This window comes from Muscardinus avellanarius (assembly GCF_963383645.1).
Source record: "Muscardinus avellanarius genome assembly, chromosome: 6".
Classification (NCBI taxonomy): domain Eukaryota; kingdom Metazoa; phylum Chordata; class Mammalia; order Rodentia; family Gliridae; genus Muscardinus; species Muscardinus avellanarius.
In genome coordinates, this window is record NC_137791.1 from 66,680,571 (window position 1) to 66,696,314 (window position 15,744).

The following is a 15,744-nucleotide window of genomic DNA, read 5'->3' on the forward strand; positions in this document are numbered from 1 at the left end:
CAAAATACCTGGCACCCAGTGAGATGCTGAAGCAGGCTGGAATGAGGGGGAGAAAATCTCCCCACAGCTTGTAAAAGGGCAATTAAGGGAGCACAGCAACTTCGGGGAGACTTGAAGCAATCTAACAAAATCCTATCTCAAAACAAAACAACAATAACAATAACATTAATAACAATAATTTTTTTAAAGGGCTGGGGATATAGCTCAGAGGTACAATGCCCCTGGGTTCAATCTCCAGTACTTCCCTCCAAATACACACAGAATCCAGAATCTCGGCCACGTATGGTGGCACATGCCTATGTGACCAGCTACTTAGGGGGCAGAAGTACAAATCTGAGGCCAGCTTAGGCAAACTAGTGAGACCCATCTCAAAATAGAATTTTTTTTTAAAAGGGGCTTGGGCTATAGCTCAATGGCAGAGAACTTGTCTTGCCTGAATGAGGCCATGGGTTCTTTCTGTAGGTAGGCAAGTATGTGTAGGTAGAAAAGAAAGAAGGAAGGATCTCCAAGCAACCCTCTTTGTAAGAGCAAATAACTGAAAATGCACAAATGTCCAGCAATAGGACTCTAGCTAAATACAATACATCCACACAATACTATGTTGTGCAGACTTCACAGCATAAATATACATGTGCCTGCATGGAAAGAAATGCAAAATAATACACTGTTAACATTTTTTCTTTAAAAACAATTTCACACAAGAAAAACTGCTAAGATACTAAGAGAAATTCCACAAACCCCTCACTAGATTTTCCAAATGTTAGCATTTGCTTTATATTCTTCTCCCTTACTACTCAAGAGTAAAAGAGTTAATGCTCTTTTACTCCAAAAAACCTGTGTGAGGCGGGCATGGTGGCACACCCTTGCAATCCCAGTACTTGGAAGGCTGAGACAGGAGGATCATGAGTTCCTGGCTAGTCTCAGCTACTTAGTGAGGTTCCCCACAGCTTGATGAGACCCTGTTTGAAAATAAAGAATAAAAAATAAGGCTGGGGCTGTAGGTTATACGTAGAATGCCCCTGGGTTCAATTCCCCATACTGGGGGGAAAAAAAAAAAAAAAAAAAAAAAAAAAAAAAAAAAAACAACACCTTTTGTGCGCACCAATATTTAAGTAGCTTTTTTTTTTTAATGTGTTCACACTCTGGGTGTGTGGGTGTGTGTGCGCGCGCGCGTGCGCTATGGGGGATGGAACCCAGGGGCTTTTCTACCTCTGGGCTATACCCCCAGACCTATTTTTTATATTTTATTTGGAAACAGGGTCTCACTAAGTTGCTGAGGCTGGCTGCAAACCCGTGCGATCCTCCTGTCTCAGCCTCCCAAGCACGGGGATTACAAACGTGCGCCACCACGCCCGGCTTAAACCCATATTTAAAAGAAGGATATCTGCTGGAGGTGGTGGCGCAATTGTGTAATCCCAGAATTTGGGAGGCTGAGACCTGAGAATCTTGGTTCATGAACAGCCTCAACTACTTAGTGAGGCCTTCCCTGTTTCAAAATAAAAATAATAAAAAAAAAAATAAGGCAGGGGGTGTAGCTCGGTGTTCGAATGCCCCTGGGTTCGATCCCCAGACCGGCAAAAAAAAAAAACCAGAGGGGTGGGGAGGATAATCTAGGAGTGGTGGTGCCTGCTTTTAATCCTAGTACTTGAGATAAGCCTGAGACCAGAGGACTGGAGGATCACAATTTAGCTTTGGCAACCTAGTGAGACCTTGTTTCAAAATAACAGAATAAAATATGGCTGGGGTACACCTAGCTCAGGGATGGAATATCTTTGGGTTCAAACTCCAGTCTCACTCACACAAAATTTAAATAACTAAAACAGGGAGGTTACAAGACTATCTAAATAGTATGCACCCATTTCATGGTCCACTTACCTGAGATTCAGAGCTGCACTTTTCTCTCCACCCAAATTAGAGGCAAATTAGAGAATAGACATTTATTTGGGTTGCGGTTACAGAGAAAGAACACATTAACAGGTTGCCTTGTTTAATGAAGTATAACTTGGTGCCTCCAAGTCTGCCACTGGAAGGCACCTTCCCACAGGGGAGGGGTAGCTGGACTATTTAATTCCAATCCCTTTCTTAAAAATTCACATTCCCCATAGGTTCTCTAGCTGAGTACTGCCCTCCTACCAAGCAGAGCCAGGCTCTCCCTTTGCAATCATAGCCAAAGAGGAAACCACCAGTCCTGGCCAGGCCTCTCTGCAGCACAACTGAGATTCAAGACCTTCTAAAAAATAAGAGATGGTTAAAAAGAAAAAAAAAAAAGGCAGCAACAAACATCTATAATACTTGCATGAATCAAGAATATCGAGTTTGCAGGCTCTTAACTCTGCAGTGTTCTCCCTCAATGATAAAGAGACTGAACTTGACCACAAATCTGCTATCTCACACTCTTCATCTAGGCCCGGGCGGGCAGGCTCTCCCCTCCTGGCTATCTGTAGATGCACATCTGTTTTCTCATCTAGAGACCAACCTAGAGACCTCACGCCCCCACTGGGATGGTCTTAAGGCAGGAACCATAATTCTATTCAATTAAAAAAAAATGTGGGGGAGGGAATAGGATGGAGACTGGATGAGGGCTAATTGGATGATGTGTGCTTGTATATCCTCTCAAGTCTTGTATTCCAATGTGATACATGATTACAATGCACCAATAAAAATAAATTTTAAAAAATGATAGCAGCTACTTACTAAAAGTATTCGACGTGTTAAACTCTGTACTTACATTATTAATATCTCAATTTGATACCAGAGATCATTAAAAATCAATCATTAGCTTGGCAGAAAGGGGAAGTTACCACACTAAACATACCCATCCACTTTAAGATAAATTCCTACTAGAGAAACTTTAAAACAAAACCAAAATGTTTCAGGGCATGTTGTGTAAGGCTCTATTGAGTTCTAAGGTCAGTCTCTGCAGTAGGAATTATCCCAGTTTTTAAAACAAGGAGACTAGAGCTGCATGTCTAAGGCCACACAAAAGTTCTGAAGTGGCTGAGCCTGGCTTCAATCCTGTCACATTGGTTTTCCTAAAGCGGGAGACTAACGCATCAGCACCTCAGGCGGGGGCATGACTCCTGGACTCCTAGGCATGACCTAAATCACTTTTTAAGGAGCAGTGATTTCATCTGTTTCTACAAAGAGGCATTTGGGTGTTCACACTTAACGGCCTCTTACTACTACTAGTGCTTCAGACCAGAGACGGCAGCAGCACTGGGCTGAGTCTGATGGCTTCTTCCTCCGGCAATGACGCTGCAGAAGTCGGGAAATGCATTGGTACCCCAGTAAAACACACCTTAACTGTCTCCTAGAGCATGACACAGTTTGTTTCAATAAACCAAAGGGAGCGAGATGGAAAAAAACGCACCTTACCACAGAGACTGGGAGGCTCCTGGCAATCTGGTGTTTTAAGCCTCTCAAGTTTCAGCAGAGCAGCAATTTTATAACAATGCTATTCTCAAAAAGGCTTAGTTATCACTAACCAGGAAATACTGGGAGCACAAAGGCAGCTTGCTGCAGAAGAGCCAAAAGGGCTTGGATTCCTGCTCTGGCTCCACAGAAGGCTCGCGCTGCAATTTTGGACGCGATTCAACCTCTTGGGGAGTATTTCCTCAATGTGATAAGGGATAATATTACCAAACCTAACCACTTCACAGGGCTGGCATGAAGGTCAAATGAGAAAACATGGAGCTTTTAAAAACTATCAAAAGGTACCGATATATGATAATACGCACTGCCAACGCTCGCTATCAAGGTACTCCCTAATAGCGTGGCAGCGGTAAATCTCAATAGGTTCTCCATGTGCAAAATTCATTCTTAAAATATTAACATGAATATCTATGTGATTTTCCTTCAAATCTGTCACTTTGAGATTACTGCTCAGTCTTCAACATCTATTTGCTGCTGACCTAGCCAAAACTGGCTAAATAAATCACCACTGTTTTGCCTGAAAACCTTTTGTGTGAGAACCTCTTGCTGTTGCCTGGAAGCCTCTGTGTCGGGGTAACTCCTACACAGCCTCCAGGTTGCAGATGAAAAACCATCTTTTGGAAAACATTCCTCATCACTCCCTTACCCCCCACACTGCCCAGGTGTTCCTGACACTCCCAGAACTATCTGTACCGCCTCTGCATCCTCTCTGCATCTTAGGTACACAAGTTCCAGGACATCAGGGGACAGCACCACCCACTGAGCCCACCACAGGCTGCCTGCCCTGCAGACGCCACCAATGAACACTTGTGCTTGCTCTCTTTTTCCTCTATCCCCCCCCCCACCTCTCTCTGTCTTAGTGGTGCTGGGCTCTCTTTGTGGTGGTGATGCTGGGGACTTTCTAACCATTTTTCTGTGTGTGTGGTACTGGGGGTGGAACCCAGGGGCTTTCTACCTCAGGGCTACACTCCCAGACCTATTTTACATTTTATTTGGAAACAGGGTCTCACTTAGTTGCTGAGAGCCTCACTAAGTAGCTGAGGCTGGCTTCGAACCTGGGCAATCCTCCTGTCTCAGCCTCCCAAGCGCTGGAATTACAAGCGTGGGCCACCACACCCGGCTGGGATTTCTACCTTTGAGCTACATTCCCAGACCTTATTACTTTTTATTTTGAAAAAGGGTCTAACTACATTCTTGCAGGTCTCACCAAGTTACTAAGACTGGGCTTGAACCTTTGATCCTCAGGTCTCCACCTCTCTAGTACTGAGATTACAGGCATGTACTTCCATACCCAGCTTTTTCTGTTAGACGTAAATACTAAACAGATTTCATGAAACATACCAAAAACTCTCATGGGATTTTTATGAGGAAGAAATAAGATTAATGCATGTTAAAGTTACTGCCCTACAAATAAATACAGGCATTTCTGTAAAAACACTACAATCATCATTTCTATGAGACAGATTAGAGGAGACCAAAAGCCTGGCTGAACAATGATTTGGCATCAAATTAATTGTATTCTGTGCTCATGAAGTAATTTTACCTAAACAGCTAAGCCTGTTCCAAGAACAGGCTCATACTGCCTGGGTGTGCCTGTTCGGCTGGAAGAGGTATAAAGGTACCAGCAATATTACTTCCTCAGAAGCATCATACCCTTTGGGCAACTGTCTCAAGGTCTACCTCCACGCCCAGAATTGTAGGATAAGAGCTTTTAAGATTCCCCAGACAGATGTATGGACATGCTTACACTCCAAAGTAAAACAAGAACAACAACAAAAACTATGCCAGAGATGGTTTATATGAAAGGAGGGATATGAGACTTAAAAAAAAAAAAAAATCAAGGAATAAGATACCCCCAACAGCTTTCTTAAAAACTGGTCAAGTAAGTTGTTAAACTAACTTTAACTGTTAATGCACCCCTAAAAAAATGTGAGCCACCCCTCATCTCTTCTCAGATATTTTCAAACAATAGATAAATTGTAAATAGTTTCTATATTTTTCCTTTTTTTTTTTTTTTTTTGGCAATACTGGGTATGAAACCCAGGGTCATTCTCCCTCCGAGCTATATGACTAGCCCTATTTCTTTTTACTCTTTATTTTGAAACAAGGTCTTACTAAGTTGCAGAAGCCCTCACTAAGTAACTGAGGCTGTTGGCAAACTGTAATCCTCTAGTCTCACCCTCCTCAAATGCTGATATTAGAAGCTTGTGTCACCATGCTCTTTCTTTTCTTTTTGACACAGGAAATCAAACCCAGGGCCTTGAGTTATACCACTGAGCTACACCCCCAGCCCTAGATTGTTTCTGGTGTGTATGTGTTTTTTTTTTGGGGGGGGGCAGGGAGTACTGGGGATTGAGCCAGGGGCATTATATTACTGAGCTTTACCTCCCAGCCCTGTTTTTTACCTTTCATTTTGAAACAGGATCTCACTAAGAAGTTGCTGAGGCTAGCTCTGGCCCCATGATCCTCCTGTCTCAGCCTCCCAATTACTAATATTAAAGGAGTGCCCAGTTTGGATCTTTGCACTTTTAAGAAAAGATCTAAGATCCCAGCATGGTAGTACAAGCCTATGATCCTAGTACCAAGGTTGAGACTTGAGGATGGCAAGTTTGAGACCAGCTTCAGAAACTTAGTGAGAGACCCTGATTCAAAATAAAAAATAAAAAGGCCTTGCAAATCAAAACTACACTGAGATTCCATCTAACCCCAGTCAGAGTGGCAAGCATAAAAAAATCAAACAACAACAAATGCTGGTGAGGATGTGGGGAAAGAGGAACTCTTTTACACTGTTGGTGGGAATGCAAACTAGTTCAACCACTATGGAGATCTGTGTGGAGATTCCTAAAAAAGGTGGGAATAGATCCACCATATGATCCAGCTATACCACTCCTAGGTATCTTTCCAAAGGGGTTGAATTCAGAGAAATACAGCAACAATGCATACCTATGTTCATAGCAGCACAATTTGTAATAGCCAAAATATGGAACCAAACCAGATCACCATCAACAGATGAATGGATAGCAAAACTGTGGGAAATACACACAATGGAATTCTATTCAGCCATAAAGAAGAACAAAATTATATCATTTGCAAGAAGATGGAAAGCCCTGGAGAATATTATGTTAAGTGAGATCAGCCAAGCACAGAAGGAGAAGATACATATGTTTCCTCTAATATGCCCAAACTAGGAAACACAGAGGATACCAGTGGGACTCCAGATAATGGAGTGGAAATACTAGCTAAGTTTGAATGGAAAGATAGGAGAGGAGGAAGGCTGATCTTGATTAATGAGGGTCTACACCTGAACATGTGTAAAATTATGAATAAGACATGGTTAAGCTGGACAACCATTGGTGGGAGGGGGGAAGGGAAAACGGGGGCGTGGGGGAGAGGGCACCAAATATAGTTTAAATGTATACTATTTATGTTCAATAAAAAATTGTTAAAAGAAAAATAAATAAATAAATAAATATGTGCCAGTGGTAGAAATATCTTAAATATATATACATAATATTAAATATAAAAAAAGGAAAAAAAAAGAAAACCAATGTTTTTGGTTTTGTTTCTTTGTGGTGCTAGGAACTGAATCCAGGGTCTATGCATACAATCCAAGCACTCTACCATTGGCATACATCCTCAACCCAAATAAATGTAAAAAAATAAAAAAATAAAAAAAATAAAATAAAAAGGCCTAGGAGTAAGCCAGGTGTTGTGGCACATGCTTGTAGTTCCAGTATTTGGGAGGCTGAGACAGGAGGATCTTAGGTTCTCGGACAGCCTCAGGATTTACCGAGGCCCTCTGCAACTTAGTGAGACCCTGCTTAAAAATAAAAAGTAAAATAGATCTGGGAGTGTAGCTAAAAGGTAGAATGCCCCAGGGATCCATCCCCAGTACCCCCTCCCACACACACATACACCAGGGCAGGGGTTTGCCTTGGAGGTAGGATGCCCTTGGGTTAAATCCCTAGTATCCCCCCCAAGTGATAAGCTCCATTGTGTCCTGTGTGGAATTATATATATGCTCCCTGAACATAACTTTTCTTTTCTTTTTTCTTTTTTTTTTTTTTGCGGGACTGAGGACAGAATCCAGGGGCTTTCTACCTCTTAGAATCCCCCCTCTAGACCTATTTTTTATTCTTTATTTTGAAACAAGGCCTCACTGAGTTGCAAAGGGCCTCACTAAGTAGCCGAGGCTGTCTGCGACTTGGTATCCTCCAGTCTCAGCCTCCTAAATGCTGGGATTACAAGTGTCCACTCCCAATTTCTGCTTATTGCAGAAACTGCCATAGTTTTCCAAATAGATTTTGGAGTAGAAAGAGATCGATAAAAAAAAGATTATTTAACATAAGGAGAACCGAGGCTAGAAGCTCACGTTTGTAATCCCAGCATTTGGGTAATTGAGACGGGAGGATTGAGGTTTGCAGACAGCCTCAGCTACTTAGTGAGGCCCTTCCCAACTGAGTGAGACCCTATTAAAAAAAAAAAAAACAGGGCTGAGGGAGAGCTCAGAGGTAGAATGCCCCTGAGTTCGATCCTCAGTACTACAAACAAACAGGGCAGAAGGTGCAGCTTGGAGGTTGAATGCCCTTGAGTTCAAACCCTAGCACCATCAAAAACTAAAATAAAATAGGGTTAGAGGTATAACTCAGAGGTAGAACGCCCCTGGGTTCAATATCCAGCATAAAGAAAAACCATCTTTTATAATTATGAGACCTAGAATAGCAGCTCTTGAAATCTGATTTAAATAATCAAGAACAGAGAACAGTGTTCTTTACATATAGATGGTTGTAAACACTTGATGCAAATATGCAAATAATAAAAATAATATTTCTAATTCTGCTACTAAAATATATCCTGAGACCAAATATAAGTTAGTAATTTTTAATTGTTTGCCAGGTTTCCGTAGTCATATGATACCATACCTATCTTAAGTAATATTTAGTATTGCTGCATTATATGGAGAAATATTTTTGGTACGTACATTTGATACTATGTCAAATAATTTCCTAGCACAAAGAGATTGATGTATACCTGGGATAGGTTGAAATTTGTTTAAAACAAAGTATCTGCATGTAAAACAAATGTTAAAAACTCACCACTTTTGTGAGTAAGATGCCTCTAAACTAGTCACTCGCCAACTTCCTAACTTCTGCCTGTGAACTATGACCATTCACCGTATAACAAGGGGAATCACAAATCTCCATGGTCTAAGCATCTAAAACACTGCGCCTTTGATGAAAAAAAAAAAAAAAATCACATGAGGCCCCACGAAGCCTATTGTGAGCACAGCAGCCATGAATGATTTAGTAAGAATAGCTAAAAAGGCACTGCTTTAAAAAAAAAAAAAAAAAGGCCACCACAAAGAACACGTCTAGACATTCCATTCCAGTGATAATGAACTGACAGGTTCTTTCAAATGGACTGAACTATATGATCCGTTTCCCCTTCCACAACCAATCCTACTTAATAAAAAGGACTTCAGAGCACTGTGGGGAAGGTGTTCTTAATTTTTTTGAGTGGGAGCATCAGTCGTCCAGGCCTGGAGCAGCCGGTCACCTAGAACACATCCCTGCAGGGAGGCTGAAGCCGCTGGGCAGGCGTGCTGCCGGCAGGCCGCTCCACCCCCACGCTCCCACAACCGGAGCGGGCACTCTCTCACAAATCATAGTAACGGATGGTTCTGAGTCTAAAACAACACTACTAAATTACTTTGTCAACCATGACAGGATTGATAGATACATAAACCTGTATTACTGCTCTTTCTTTAAGTGTGTGTGTCCATCACACTGAAGGAGCAAACAATGTTGAGGAACCGTGTCCAATTCAGCGTTTCATAGGGTGCCGGGACTGTGTTTTTTTTTTTTTTTTTTTTTCCTTTCCATAACGGAGCAGAAGCTAATAGGCTACAGAGAAGCTAGAGATTAAAAAAAAAAAAAAAAAAAAAACTTTCCATCATTTTCTGGAGGAGGTTGAAAGGAACTGAAGTTATAGGAATATGATAAAGCACTAATCCATGCTTTGAAAGGACGTAAAGATTTTATTCTGGGCTTGTTCCAGCAGTAATCACAGCAGTCTCCTCTGAGCTAGGTGTTGCTTGTCTGTCTCCTGGCATCAATTGTTTTTTGAAAACAAAACACAGAATTCAGTAGAAAAAAAAAAAAAGAAAGAAAATTACTGAAGTGGTAAGCTAGAGGCATAAATACTCGGAGGAAACAAAACTCGGCTACAAATTGCCCCGGGGGATTACAGATACTATAAAAACACAGACTTGTGAAGGCAAATAAAGATGGCTTGGCCTTTCCTTCTTAAATCTGAACAAACAAATCCCTCGGGGTTTTTTTTTTCCTCCTTTCTTTTTTGTTTTTGTTTTTGTTTTATACTTTAATGTTGGGTAATAAACAACCAGATTAATTGCTAGGGTCTAGAGAAGCCATTCTGGGAACGTTTAATTCGTTCACTATCAAAACATTGTAAGTGATTATACCTCATTTAATCAATCCTATCAAAAAACACTTAAATTTAAGGGACTATTTTGCTTTCCTATGATCAAAAGCAGACTCAAACACTGGAGGGAAAATAACTTAGTAATTCTGCTAAATCTGTGTTAACCGTCTTTTTCTCTACTTATGTTTGAATATAAATTTGCTCTGGGAATTAGACAAACTGCATCAGATATCCAGTGAAGTTCATCTGACACATTAATTTAGTGAACTGGTGAAAAGTAAAAATACATTTGATAAAGTTTTGAACAAATAGTCATTCAACAAGCTTATTCGTTCAGCAGTATCAGGGATTGGAAATAGGGTATACTGCATATAAGCAAGTATTCTAACACTGAGCTACATCCCCAAACTAATTCTTTAATTTTTTTTTTTTTTTCGGGTGATACTAGCAATTGAACCCGGAGCATTCTACCTCACAGCTACACCCCCAGCACTTTTATTTATTTATTTTATTTGAATCGGAGTTTTGCTAGGTTGGTGATTATCTCACTAAGTTGCTGAGGCTATCCTCGAACCTGCAATCCTACTATCTCAGCCTCCCAAGTACTGGGATTCCAGGTGTGGACCACATCTGGCTATTGTGTTTTATTGAAACAGGGACTTGCTATGTTGTCCAATCTGGCCTCAATCTTGCCTCTATCTCCCAATTAGCTAGGTACAGGCATATGCCATAATGTCCAATTTGTTGTTTTTAAATAAATACAAAAGGCAGAGTAAACATAAGAGTATTCTTAAATTTCTCAGAATAAGTATTTAGGATGTGATGAGGCAAAAACTGCTTATAAAATAAATGTATTCTAGCCAGGCGTGGTGATGCATGCTTGTAATCCCAGCATTTGGGAAGCTGAGACAGGAGGATCATGGTCAATGGACAGCCTCAGCTACTCAGCGAGGCTCTTTGCAACTCAATGGGACCGTGTTTCAAAACAAAGAATAAAAAATAGGGTTGGGGGTGTCACTCAGAGATAGAATGCCTCCAGCTTCCATCCCCAATACCGCAAAAAAATACATTAAAAAATTAAAAAATGTATTCTAATACTTTTTTAGTGTAAACCATTTATAATACCCTACTGCTATCACAGTTCTAAAAGATAGAGAATAATTGGTTTATCCCCACCTTGAGAAATGAAGCAGTCGTGGACTCTTCTCGAATATCTTTCCATTGTAATAGTTCTCTGCCTCTGACTCTTTCTGTTATGAATACATATATGCACCCAGGCAATAAAGAAGTTTAAAAAGTACTACGTAACTCTAATCCCAGAACACTTGACCTTGGACTTCAACTTTCTGAGTGTTTTAAGGTATAATGTAACTCAAAAACAAAGGGGCTCACTAAGTTCCTGAGTCTGGTCTTAAAACTGCAATCCTCTTGTCCCAATCTCCCAAATACTGGAATTAAAAGCATGAGTCACCATGCCCAGTTTAATTCCCTATATTTTATAATTATTATCTTTTATGGTTTCTCCCCTTTCTTTTTCTTTCTTTCTTTATTCTTTTTTTTTTTCTTCAGTACTGAATGAAACCCAGGGGCATTCTACCTATGAGTTACATGCCCAGCCCTATATTTTATTCTTTATTTGGAAACAGGGTTTCACTGAGTTGCAAAGGGCCTGACTAAGTAGCTGAGGCTGTCCCTGAACTGCGATCCTCCTGTCTCAGCTGGGATTACAAGCGTGCGCCACCACGCCCAACTCTCCCTTTTTTTCTATACTTTTCTAGAATCTAGAGCCAGGCATGGTAATTCATGCCTGTAATCTCAATACTTGGAAGACTGAGACAGGAGGATCGCAGATCCAGCCTTGGCAACTTTACGAGATTCTCAGCAACCTAAAGAGACCCTGTTTCCAAATAAGAAATTAAATCAGGCTGAGGTAGAGTTTGGGGGTAGAATGCCTCTAGGTTCAGAAAATTAAAAAAAGAGGAGGGAAAAAAAGAATTTAGGTTACACAAAAGAGGTAATGTAGGAAACAGGTAGCCATTCTGATACTAATGACAAGGTAGCTGCCTTTGAAGTTACCTTTAAACCATGGGAGACGTCAATCCAGCAGAAGGAAATGGCATCTCAGTTGTACATAAACCCAGCTGTGGCCCTCCTGCCTCCTGATGGCTCACAGCCCCTGGGAAATGCTCACAAAGCCCTCTGGACTTCTCTCCTGACATCCTAATCTTGTTGCCAGCCGGGAAGATGAAGAGGGCCTGTGCCATTATTTAAAAATGTGTTTAAGGTCTTTTGATTTCAATCTCTTTAGTATAGAGTGATATTTCTCTGGAAAACAAGCTGTATAATTTATAGAACCACAATGATGCTCTTTATCAAGCTGTACTGGCATGAATATATCAAATGCACCTGAGAAGATTTAGCCTGGCTTCTGAACAGTTAAGTCTTACCTGTTTTAACTTTATTTATTTATTTATTTATTTATTTATTTATTTATTTATTTATTGTGGTACTGGGGATGGACCCAGGGGCATTCTACCTCCGAGCTACACCTTCAGTCCTATTTTTTAATTCTTTATTTTTTGAAACAGAGTCTCATTGAGTTGCAAGGGGCCTCACTAAGTAGCTGAGGCTGTCCACGAAACATGATCCTCCTATCTCAGCCTCCTGAATGCTGGGATTACACAAGCATGAGCTACCACGCCCGGCTCTGCATCACTAGAAAACTTACATCACTAGAAAACTCTCTTTTGCCTCCTAAATTTGCTGGTAATAAGTCCTCCAACTCATTTTATGACATATTTCCTACTGAAAGAAGCCAAAAATAGTTTAAACTACATTTAAATTAGTCAAGAAAGCATTTACACCATAATTATTTGGGATTTCTCCCTCCTTTCTCTGCTTTTTGGCCAGCCTCACTACAGCTAACCCTTAAAGTAAACACATTCTGTCTTCTAGGGGGAAATGGGAACACTGTCATCTTTTCTTGTTGGCTTTTTCATCACATAAATTTCCACCCCAGACAGATACAGACTAATCACAAAGTGTGCTGAATAAATCACCAAGATTCACTGAGTTGATGGGCTAAAAGCACACTGAAACATATTTAGCTAGTCTACTGGCTGGCAATGAAGTAAATTTATTTTGAAATTTTCCTAGGTTGGTGAAATTCAGTACTACCTATATGTTAAAACTTAGGTAGGAGGCCGCCCCCTCAATCTTTTAAATTACATTTGAATTCTATTTATCTGCTAAAATAAAATAAAAAAGCAGTAAGGTCTTGGAAAGAGTATATATGCACACGCACATATTAGGTTTTTAAACTACCAGTATCTTCAATCTGTAGCTTTACTTAAGATAACAAAAAAAAGGAAAAGCCATCAATATCCACCAAGTTATTTAGAAATTAAAGATCAGAGTTTGAAAGATAGATGAAGAAAAAAATCTTGAGTGACAAGGAGTTATTGCTTACATTCTTTAAAAAAAAAAAACTTTGCCAAAATGTTATAATTGTCTACAAATACAATATTTTCTTTACTGTTACCCCTATTACTATTTAATAAGGAAGAGAAGAAAGAAGGATACATTATTCAAACCAACAACTCTGCAAATCTCAAGAGGTATTCCAAGTCTCTAGAGGCAGCCAAAAAAAAAGCCACAGGACATAGACAGCACCTGTGTATTACCTATCAAATGTGTACAAAGGGAGGGGACATGGGAGGGGCCAAATACCTTTGGCTGGAAAGCTTATTTACCGTCTTTATAAAATCACGCACCCAGCAGCACTAAACCAGAGATTCCTCTGATGCCTCTCTTCTTTGATGTTAACCCCAACAGAGGGGGCAAAAGACAAGGAGAGGAGAAGAAAGAGAGACAGAGAAACGCACCTGTTTTCCCTTACGACCTCATACTCTCTGCCTATTCTTCTGCCCCTTATCCTCACCTGAAGTGCAGGCTGCGTACTTACTGTGGGGCTGCTGAGCACTGTGGGGCACTTACCTCCGTGAACATGCCTTACTGCCTTCCTACATGGCAAAAAAAGCTTTCCTGTTTTCACACATCCCCTGGCCAGCCCTACTCAGGGCCACTAGGGCACTGTGGTCTGTGCTGGCGACTGCAATGGCGGCCCTGACAGGAAAGAACTTTGCATGTCTTCCTTGGTACTGAGCCATAGGCAGCAGCGAGTGAGTGCTCCAGGCACAACTCCCCTGGCTCTGCTCCTAAAAATGCTCTCTTCAAGTACACCGTTGCTTAGCAATATTTGCCTTTCCCCTGTACATTGGAAATTGGCAACATCTGTTCCTTCAGCAATTTTGACTTGTGCAAAGCACCATGTGCATAGTTTTAAAACATATGGCTTTACGAAATGGGCAGGCCCTTCTCCTCCCCTCCTCCTACAAAACCAGGCATGTGAAGACTCCAAAATGGCTTACTCTTTGCTTTCAAGACCAAAAGAAAAACCTATAGGACTTAAGGCAGCTGATTGCACATAAGCAAAATATTTAAGCTACCAGTGGGAGTTCCTATTAAACTGCACCTAATAAGTTATGCATCTGCTCAATTACACCTGAGGATGTGTCTTAAATAAAACTCTCATTTAGTTAGCAATTTCCTTTACAACTAATTCTATCACACAGTATTGTGTGCATATACATATCATTAGTATGATAAGATATAATGATAATTCAGAGTAGGTATGGCAATTTTCTTGAGTGTGCTGTGAATTGAACCCCACGCCCTTAGGCCTGCTAGCCAAGTACTCTACCCCTGAGTGAGACGCACCCCCAGGCCATGGTAAGGTGATTTTCATGTTCACATTATAGTCCAACCTCAGGAACAAAAATACAAATATACAAAGAGAAAGATACACACACATACACCATCATCACCACCACCCCCATAACACCCACAGCACCCACACCACTGGAAATTTTATTAGCCTAGAAGGGGTGGTTAAAAAAAAAAAGTAACTTAAGTAATTCTGGAATTATGGATTTCAAAACAAATGATCTTAAGTTTTGTTCCATTCTACATCCCCAGTGTAGCCATCTTAGTGTTTTAGTGAGGTTACTAATTAACAATAAAGTTGCTCATAACACTACAATTTTATATTTTATACATAAGGAAAGATCTACATCAAATTAAAATTTTTATGGGTAGTATTCTATTTCCGTAAATAATTTTACTTTCTACCCAGTACATTCACAGAGAAATAAAAATCAGAGTAATAAAAAGCATAAAAGGCAAGTACAAACTGAACTATGCTCTGTGCATTCAAACTTTTGGCATGTGAACACTTTTTTTTTTCCATTTGGTTGTTGTTCCTTTAAAAAAAAGAATCAGGCTACAATTTTCTTTTTAGCTTAAGCCAAACCAATTTTGACATATTAGAAACACATGTTTTCAAAGATGTTCTGTAGCAACCAAGCTCCAGCTAGAAAGGGTAGCCTGACCTTTTTATTCTCATCAAATCTCAATCTGAATGCTTATAGAAGCAGAAATGGCTGAATGAAATGTATTTGCCACCAAAAAGACGTCTAGCAGGTCCTTGACTATGCACTTAATAGTGTTCCTGGAATCCCATGACATGCATGAACTGATAATCTTGTTTAAAAACAAACATGAATTTAATGCCCTAGAATCCACTTCTTACCAGCATCTATCACTCACTACTTAACTCGATGCAAATAGTAATTCTTCTAAAGTTATGGTTTATTGCACTTTATGGGAGAAAGATGAGTGGACTTTGCAAATTGGGGGGCAATCAGATGTTTGTCAAGGTCACCTGTAGCACTTCTGACTATGAAGGATATAGTATTTATGAGTAAGATTCTATGTCAGACATGTAAGCTTCCAGCCATGGCTCTACCA

General features: G+C 40.3%; 1 protein-coding gene across 2 annotated transcripts in view; it reads right to left on the bottom strand.

Moving 5' to 3' along the window:
• AFF1 (ALF transcription elongation factor 1) overlaps window positions 1-15,744 on the bottom strand; it is a gene marked incomplete at both ends in the record, with an annotated part of 202,174 nt that overhangs the window by 63,168 nt on the left and 123,262 nt on the right. The window lies entirely within an intron of this gene.